Genomic DNA, 10,392 nt, shown 5'->3' with positions numbered 1-10,392 from the left:
CTTTATACTCTCCTAAGCATTCACTCGATCTATCCTATCTATACCTGACATATGCTTCCTCCTTTTTCTTAACCAAACCCTCAATTTCTTTCGTCATCCAGCATTCTCTATACCTACCAGTCTTACCTTTCACCCTGACAGGAATATACTTTCTCTGAATTCTTGTTATCTCATTTCTGAAGGCTTCCCATTTCCCAGCCATCCCTTTACCCGCGAACATCTGCCACCAATCAGCTTTCGAGAGTTCTTGCCTAATACCGTCAAAATTGGCCTTTCTCCAATTTAGAACTTCAACTTTTAGATCTGGTCTATCCTTTTCCATCACTGTTTTAAAACGAATAGAATTATGGTCGCTGGCCCCAAATTGTTCCCGCACTGAAACCTCAGTCACCTGCCCTGCCTTATTTCCCAAGAGTAGGTCACGTTTTGCACCTTCTCTAGTAGGTGCATCCACATACTGAATCGGAAAATTGTTTTCTATGCACTTAACAAATTCCTCTCTATCTAAACCTTTAACACTATGGCAGTCCCAGTCGATGTTTGGAAAGTTAAAATCCCCTACCAGAACTACCCTATTATTCTTACAGAAAGCTGAGATCTCCTTAAAGTTTGTTTCTCAATTTCTCTCTGACTATTGGGGGATCTATAATACAATCCCAATAAGGAGACCATCCCTTTCTTATTTCTCAGTTCCACCCAAATAACTTCCCTGGATGTATTTCTAGGAATATCCTCCCTCAGCACAGTTGTAATGCTATCCCTTATCAAAAATGCCACTTTCCCTCCTCTCTTGCCTCCCTTCCTATCCTTCCTGTAGCATTTGTATCCTGGAACATTAAGCTGCCAGTCCTGCCCATCCCTGAGCTGTGTTTCTGTAATTGCTATGATATCCCAGTTCCATGTTCCTAACCATGCCCTGAGTTCATCTGCCTTCCCTGTTAGGCCCCTTGCATTGAAATAAATGCAGTTTAATTTATTAATCCTACCTTGTCCCTACCTGCCCTGACCGTTTGACACACTTCTGTTCTCAGCTGTACCCATCTCAGATCGATCTCTTTCCTCACTATCTCCCTGGGTCCCACCATCCCCCACCTTACTGGTTTAAATCCTCCCAAGCAGTTCTAGCAAATTTCCCTGCCAGTATATTAGTCCATTAAAGTCTGTATTCTCTAATCAGTCCCTTCCCCAGTTGGGACACCTTATCCCAAATGTTTTGAGTATGCTGGGACACATAAAACAGTCCATATAAATAGCCCATATCTTTCCCACGTGTGCCCCGTCTTGAAATTTGGTGCCGACATTTTCTCTTTTGGGTTTTCTTTCCTTTTGATTTTTTGGTCCTCTTCATCCCTTTTCCTTCCTTTAGACATTTTTGCCCTTGCCCTTGTCTTCTGTTCCATGCTGAAATATTCCACCCTCTCTTCTCCCCTCCTCCCTTTGCCACTTTCCATCCTCTCCTGTATGAGTTATCCCCAAACTCCAAATTTTGCTTGAATATTACATTTGGTGTTGACAATCTGCCTGCAACACAGTTTATGAATCATGGGTTTTCAATTAACAAGCAGAACAAATTCATTGCAACCTTTTGTAATTGCTGCTGTCCCTTAAGTTTGTGTCCTAACTTCCTTATCTCAAAGGGAAACAAACTAAATTATGAATGTTGGTCTTGGTTAGTGAACCTACCTTTGTGCAAAGATTAGGAGTCTGATAGAGGAAGAAGAAAGCCACATTGCTGTGTTTTGGGTGGCAATCCAAGTTATTTGCAAAGGTAATGACTTTTTGATGCTCACAACTGTGTCAACTGGTGCGCAAATAAATGTGCGCTAGAAAACATGAGAAACCTATGGGGATGGTTGGGGAAATCAAGTGAAACATTATCTGTCCTTTGACAGAAATTCAAACCTTTTACCTCATTGCTAAAGTTGTTAATCCAGCTTCCCAAATCTGGCCAGTTTCCCAGACGTTTGCATTGCTGAGTCATTACGAAATTAGAACATGTGTGCTGGCATCTGTCCAAATGAATACTTGTATCAGTTCTTCAGCCAAAACCTCCCATTAGCTTGTTTTAAATATGCACATGTTGACTTGGTGTCCCAGTGAAAAACAACATACAGGTATTTCTGAAGTTCTCATTTGTTCTCGTAGAAAAATTTGAAGTTTCAGTCGTTGCAGTTACTTTTCTCACCCATACTAAATGCAGAGCAAAAGCTGCTGTTCCATCTCTGTTATGGTTCAAAAGTGTTTGTGAAGTATAATGTACAACTGGACTGAGTTTTGATCTAGTCAGTTTTTGCAGTTATTCATATATTGCTGTAGGCTTATGATTAAATCAGCTTTCTGGTTCCTAACGGTCTTCTCAAATCCCTCTGTCCTGTGCCATACATTTTATTTTTTATTAATTTGCTTCAATTATCAAACCATCCAGCATTAATATTCTCTTCCTTCCCCTTTTTTTATTGAAATTTTCCCTCAATGTCTCTTTAAATTTGTTTACTCACAAAACGTTCCTCTTAAATGAGTCTCTGCATTCCCAGTACATTCAACAACTTGCCTTGTTCATTGACTCATCACAGAATTTGATCAATAGTTACTTTTTTTTTCTCCAGAAATTTTTTCTTCTTCTATAAGGTCCACGTCTCATCATTTCAAAACAGCACCTCAAAATAAGTCAGTTTTTGAGTTGTTTATTCTGCTTTCCAATAAGTGGCAATTGTCTCTTAATAAATATGACCTTTTCCTCATGCTATTCTTGATCTTATTTCACTTTTTTATCTTCAATCTTCAGGCATTGTACTTCCCAAACACCTGAATTTTTGTTTCTCTACTAGTCTCTCTCTCTCTCTCTCATACATAAAATATGTGCATATTTTATGAGGATTTTGAAATGTGCATCACTTATAGGGCTTTACAAATGCCAAGTAACTTGCAAATTTGAAAAGATGGCTAAAATTCAGAATGTTTTGAAAAAAAAAACAAAGCTTGGTATTAACATATTAAGCTTACAAGAAAAATACTCAGTTATGAGAAGTTTTGAAGTTGAATTCTGATAAGGATGGTGATCAACTTGGAAAGATTATAAATAGATTGGGTGAATATAGCAGACAAGGGCTAGGATTCAATTCAATAAAGAGGTGTGAACTGACACATTTTGGTGAATAGGGCAGTTGCAAAATAAAGGGTACAAGTGTATAGAGAATGTAAGAGTAAAGAGATCTGTGTAGTTGGAGGAAGGTTCTATATGTAGTAATCAATGAAGATAGCAGAGTTGTCAATGAAACGTATCTATACTAGTATAGTGCGCAAAAATAGGAAGTTATGATAAACCTACATAAGATCAGTTTGGCTTCAATTCTTGTTTCCACCTTACTTTAGAAAGGACAGTAATTTGGCTGGAACTAGTTCATGGTTTTAAGAGAGATGATCTGTTTAAGGATCAAGTGGCTTGGTGTTGCTCCTATTTCCTATGCTCCAGTGTGGCACATGCTGTAGAGAATGCTGAAGGGCAAGGTAGGAAAAGTTGTGAATTACCCCTGTAGTCTTGTTTTGTTTTGTTTGGTAACGCGCTGTTGCATGGTTCATGGGTTGTACATTGAATATATGAGCCGAGTGGTTTGCGGATAACCCATAAGACATTGGTTGGATTTTTCACTGTAGCTCAGATGATGCATAACTGGTGAAAAATAAAGTTATTGTAACCTTACAGGGTGTTCATTTGCTTCACATCTTTGCAAATGTGACACCTGCAAGCAATGTGTGCGCACGCACAGGGTCAGTGGCACCCTGCACCATTGGGAATCCTGTGGTGTTTGGCAGAGACCTATGCTCATTCTGCCTGTTTCTCTGTCCAGAGAATGAAGTATATTCTCTCTCTCCCAGGCGTACTGATTCTGTCACCTACCTTATGCTGCATTAGTTGGCAATTTGCATGATGCCAGAGATGGATCTGCCCCTGCATAGATGGAAACTGATGTGTAGAGATTCCTGCCATGGCTAAAGTCTCAGAAACTGGTAATGCCATTCTTGCACTGCTCTTGAGTCTATAGGCCTGTCAGCAAGAGGTGAGAGATTTGGTGAATATTTCCTGGTAAAATGGAGATATGAAGCACTTCAGTCCTCATTGAGGTTGAGCTGAGATTTGCTCCCTGTAGATCCTGTGTACATGTGGCCTCTGCTGAGAGTAATTTCCTGCTACCTACCAGGAGGATGATGATGGTAACTCCAAAACCCATGACAGAAAGCAAGACATCAGAGAAGAATCCCTTTATTGAGAACAAAAATCTTCACCACTTGCTGTCCTACTTCCAGTTGGTTTCATCTATTTCTAAGTAGCAGTGCAAACCTCCACATACTTCTAACTCAGCAGCAACTGGTAGAAATAAATTTGCAACTATCTTGACAATTATTCATAACTCCTTGAAATATCTCTGGTAAGGGGCCTATGTTAAATGCTGTGAGGCTCAATGAGGGTGTTGAAAAATTGAGGTCGAGAATTGCATTGCTAGAGTCAAATCAGAGTCTCAATGATTTAACTACTCTGCATGATTTAACTACTCTGAATATTTTTGATGTATGCTCCTCGAATCTGCACTAATACCTTTAGCAGGGCATCTGGCACAGCCTGTACTCAATGTTCATGAATGTAGTGCACACGCCATCTTTCACACAAACTTTGCATCTGCAGGGCTGAGTAAAAAGCTATTAGAGGGTTTTATACAGCCTTAAAGTGTCATGGCCAATTTGTGCCAAAGTAATGAGGCTTCGTAGCCCAGTATAAGCTAGGGTCACACCTTTTCCATTTGCTAAAGTTTCATCGTAACATTGGCAGAAAGTGCTGTCAGAAATGTCACCATGATTATCTGTGGTTCTTTTTTATAGCCTTACAGGAATGCACTTCTGGTGTTCATAGTCATGTCAAAGTTATCTAAAGTATCTTTTCACAACTAATGAGAATAAAGAGATGCTGATGCAAGGAGGAAAGCTTATTCAGTTGGTTAATGCCTCTGGGTAAGAGAAACCGTATGGCACTTAGCACGGAAATTAAGTTACACTGGCAAAGGAAGTAGAAATGTCATGAGCAGATTATCCAAAATCTCTCTACTCAACTTCGAAGAGACCAGTTACTGTAATGGACTGATGCATGGTTGTGATTCTGTATAAGTTACAAATCCTGAAGAAGAGTTAGGTTGATGAATTTCCCTCAGTGGGGGTAAAACATCATTGAACTGATATGTAAACTTTGATTTCAAGAATGGGGAATGAAATGAATAACCCTTATTTTCATAGCTGCTTAAAAAAATTAATTATCTGCCGACTGAACGTTCAACATTGCCACTACAGTACTCTGTTCTAAATGTCATGAACTTTACAAAGTTCCTATCTCTGAAAATGAACAGAAAACCCTGCTTTTTCACATAAATTCAGCTGTTTGTGAAAATTGTTTTCACAAGTAACAATCAGATTTATATTCTTCCAGTGCAGAAAAAGGAATTTCTGCCTTTTGTCCTTTTTGGTAAACAAAATATTTGGCTTGACCAATCGCCATTACACTATTCCAATAATGGGGGAATTAACTGTTGAAAGGAAAATATTAAAATTCAGTGCTGTTTCAAAGAGTCAGTAATAATTACTTTTAGATTAGATTAGATTAGATTACTTACAGTGTGGAAACAGGCCCTTCGGCCCAACAAGTCCACACCGACCCGCCGAAGATTAAAATTCAGTGCTGTTTCAAAGAGTCAGTAATAATTACTTTTCTTGACAGATGCCCCAAAGTTTGAACTGAGATTTCTTTTAAAAGACAATTCTCATTCAGGGATTTGTTGAGTAAGAGCACCTTGTCTTATTTAAATAAAACACATCTCCAATAAATACAGCTGTTAATCTTGAAGTAATAGCAGTGACATTTCTGATTGTCAAGAGGGACAGACTTCAGTCTGTTTTGCTAACCACTGTGCCACCGCGCCGCCCACAAAGTTTGAACTGAGATTTCTTTTAAAAGACAATTCTCATTCAGGGATTTGTTGAGCAAGAGCACCTTGTCTTACTTAAATAAAACACATCTCCAATAAATACAGCTGTTAATCTTGAAGTAATAGCAGTGACATTTCTGATTGTCAAGAGGGACAGACTTCAGTCTGTTTACTCAGGTTGAACACTACTTTTGTCATAAACAATATGTAAGCTCTTGAGTCATGAGGGGACCCTATGCAATGAACATGGGGAAGTTTGTTCTCCGTCTATGCTGAGCTATGTAATCTGAGTAGACGATCTGAAATTTATATCAGTACCAAAAGTTAAACATAATCACGCCTGAGGAGGTGGTTGTGTAGTGCAAATGTGACAGGGCTTGTAATCCAGAGTCCCAGACTTATGTTCCAGTATTGGTTTGAATTCTACCATGCTAGTTAGTAACATTTGAATTCAATAAAAGTCTGGAATTTAAAGCTGATTGAATGGTGACTACTGTTTGTTGTAAATACCCAGCTGGTTCACTAATGTTTTTTAAGGAAGGAAATCTGTCATCATCTTCTGGTCTGGACTGCAAGTGACTCCAGATCCACAGCAAAGTGGTCGACTCTCACTGCCAGCTGAAATTGAATTAAGAATGAGCAATAAATATTGGCCCAATCAATGACACCCACACACAAATGAATATGAAAAGGAAATTGGTTATAAGCCATAATGGCATGGAAAGAACATAAAACATAGGAGCAGAAATTAGGCCATGCAGCCCATTGAGTATATTCAGCTCTTCAATCATGGCTGATAAGTTTCGCAACTCCATTCTCTTGCTTTCTCCCCATAATTCTTGATCCCCTTGATACTAAAGAAACTATCTATCTCAGTCTTAAAAGTCTCAATGACCTGGCCTCCACTGCCTTCTGTGGCTATGATTTCCATTGGTTCACCCCTCTGGCTGAAGAAGTTTCTCCTTATCTCTGTTCTAAAAGGTCTTCCGTTTACTTTAAGGCTATGTCCTCAGATCCTAGTATCTCCAATGGAAACATCTTCCCAACATTCACTCTGTGTAGACCATTCAGTATTCTGTATATTTCAATAAGATCACCCTCCTCCCTCCTTCTAAACTCCATCGAGTATAAACCCAGAGTCCTCGAACATTCCTCATATGTTAAGCTTTTCTTTCCTGGAACCATTCTCATGAACCTCCTCTAAAAATGCTCCAAGGCCAGTACATCCTGATGTATGGAGCCCCAAAACTGGCCGCAATTATCCAAATGTGGTCCGACTAAAGCCTTACAGAACATCAGAAATAGATCCCCTATATCTAAGTCATCTCAAAATAAATGCTGTCATTGCATTTGCCTTCCTAACTACTGATTCAGCCTGCAAGTTTGCTTTGAGAGAATGCTAAACTAGAACTCCCAAGTCTCTTTACACTTCAGACTTGTGAATTTTCTCCCCATTTAGAAAATAGTCCATGCCTCCTCCTCTTTCCAAAGTGCATGACCTCACACTTTCCCATTTGTATTCCGTCTGTGACTTCTTTGCCCACTCTCGTAACCTATCCAAATATGTCTGAAGCCTTCCCGCCCCCTCAATGCTACCTGTCCCTCTACCTTTCTTTGCATCATCTGCAAACCTAGCTAGAATGTTCTCAGTTCCTTCATCTAGATCATTAGTGAATAAAGTGAAAAGTTGTAGTCCCAACACTGAGCCTTGCAGAACATCACTTGTCACTGGTTGCCATCCTGAGAAGGACCCTTTTATCCCTACTCTCTGCTTTCTGCCAGATCGCCAAGCCCTATCCATTGCCAGAACCTTATCTCTAATACCATGGGCCCTTATCCTCCTCAGTAGCCTCCTGTACAGCACCTGAAAATCAATAGCAATTGAATAGTTTTAAATTTCTTGTTGAGTTTAAAAGGAGGAGGATAGCTTGGTCAAAGTACAGGATGCTAATGATGCAGTACTGAACAATGCATTAAGTAACAATCCAATTGGTGGAAAAGATGTTTTCAACAAATGACATTACTCCAAAATAAATCAAGTTGCGAATAGAACTAGAGTCAAAGGTTCACAAATCTGAATAGATGGTAATGAGAGTGGAATTCCTCACTTCATCTGATCTACTGTTGCTGGTTGATTACTTCTCATCACTTTGCATTTATCACTAGGTCACCATCAACCTCTGTTGGTTGCAGGATAATTTAGGCCTCTTTTTACTTCTGGTATATCCTGTTATATTTTGGAGAAGATTTGTTCACCACAACAGACTAAGACACATAAAAAGCAAGTGAGACAGAACACTGCTTCATCGGAGGCTCACTGATGTTACCTAGAATGGTGACAAAACATCTGAGAACAAATCTGCCAGCTCAACAAGCAAACATACAACCATATCCTTTTAGATTCTACATTGAATTGTTATTGTGTCCTTGGCTTGCTTAGTGAGCCAAGCAATGTGCCAGGCCATAAGATTAACAGATTTAGTTGCTTGACAATGATGTTGCAGCAAATAGCCTCAGAAACAGCCTGGATTGTTAGATCTGTCCAAAGTCTGCCCCATGTGATCTAGCTGAGGATGAGGTCAAATGGATTATTGTTTGCCTTTCTGCTTGATGCATATCTGTGTTTATCAGGTATAAATCACACAACATCAGGTTATAGTTCAACAGGTTTATTTGGAAGCACAAGTTTTTGGAGTGCTGCTCCTTCATCAGGGAGTTGTGGAACAAGATCATAAGGCACAGAATTTATAGCAATAGATTAGTGTCATGCAACTAAAATGATATATTGAACAAACCTAGATTGCTGTTAAGTCTTTCATCTTTTAGAATGGGTTGCAGGTTATGGTTCATTAATATGTAAATCCCAGAATTTCTTTTAAGTCACATTCTCGAGATAACTTCAGGTTGTATATAAAAAAAAGACATATCAGCTCAGACAGTGCATTAAAGGTGTCAGGTTACAGTCTGTCTGTATCCCAATCTTGAGTCTGACAGGTTCTAATTCCAATGTATGAATTTATAAAATATTACATGGATTGACTGCCTGCAGGTTGTGTGCTTTTTGAGCAAAATGAAATGTATCTGCAAATGCAAATATTGAGATACTGGAGTTGTGTAAGCTGGATGGATTGAGGTGATGATTCTCTTCCCTGGGTTTTTTACAACAATCTTTCAGCTGTTATGACTTTTTTTTCATTTAGCAGATTTATTGAATTCAATTTCTTAATCTGCCATGGCAGAATGGAATCTCATTTCTAGTTTGTTCATTCAGTGTTAGAACAATTAGGCTGCCATTTCTTGAACTCAGTGTGAGTTCAGAAAAGTATTTTGTGCCTTTATTTTAATGAGGATATTGTACAGTGTAATGAGCATAAGCGTGGCTGTAATATTGAAACACTCATACATTTGCAAAAGCTTAAATAGTTTGAAACACATTAATTTAGAGAGCATAGCCTTGAGCCCTAACTGAAGGCAGTAATAAGAAAATTATGTTATATGTATTTGGTGTGCCTATTTCAATGGTTCAGAACTGCTGACTTTGTACTAAGGCTTCTGTTAGGAGGGTGATGGTGGTATAGTGGTGAGCATAGCAGCTGACCCGGGTTTGATTCCCAGCCATCGCAGTGTTGTGGTTTCTAAATCGTTTGTGGGTGGCACAGTGGTTAGCACTGCTGCCTCACAGCGCCAGAGACCTGGGTTCAATTCCCGCCTCAGGCGACTGTGTGTGGAGTTTGCACATTCTCCCCGTGTCTGGATGGGTTTCCTCCGGGTGCTCCGGTTTCCTCCCACAATCCAAAAATATGCAGGTTAGGTGAAATGGCCATGCTAAATTGCCCGTAAATGTAGGGGAATGGGTCTGGGTGGGTCGCGCTTTGGCGGATCGGTGTGGACTTGTTGGGTCGAAGGACCTGTTTCCACACTGTAAGTAATCTACTCTTAGCAAGTTATTATGCTCTGGTGAGGAAGCTTAAAATGGTTCATGTGTTTTCCACTCTATTTGGATGCAACAGATTTTGTTTCTTGAAAAGAGCCTGCTTTAGAGTTAAACACTTTACAGTCACAACTTTAGAGTGTTTAACTGTTGACAAGTTGTGACTGTAAAGGGCTGAAAGAAAAGAGAATAATAATGTACTTAACACCTAGATTAAAAAAAATAACATTCTGATTCTTGTGCAGACATGAATGCGTAATAATCTCGCACATGTGTGTAAGTTACAAAGTGGGAGAGTATTGATAAAATCTCCAGGACAGGATGTACATGTATTTGGAAAGGCAAGGACTGATTCGGGGTAGTCAACATGGCTTTGTGCGTGGGAAATCATGTCTCACAAACTTGATTGAGTTTTTTGATGAAGTAACAAAGAAGATTGATGAGGGCAGAGCAGTAGATGTGATCTATGTGGACTTCAGAAAGGCATTCGAC

This window comes from Chiloscyllium plagiosum, chromosome 4 (assembly GCF_004010195.1).
Source record: "Chiloscyllium plagiosum isolate BGI_BamShark_2017 chromosome 4, ASM401019v2, whole genome shotgun sequence".
NCBI lineage: Eukaryota > Metazoa > Chordata > Chondrichthyes > Orectolobiformes > Hemiscylliidae > Chiloscyllium > Chiloscyllium plagiosum.
Note: the sequence above shows the minus strand (reverse complement) of the source record.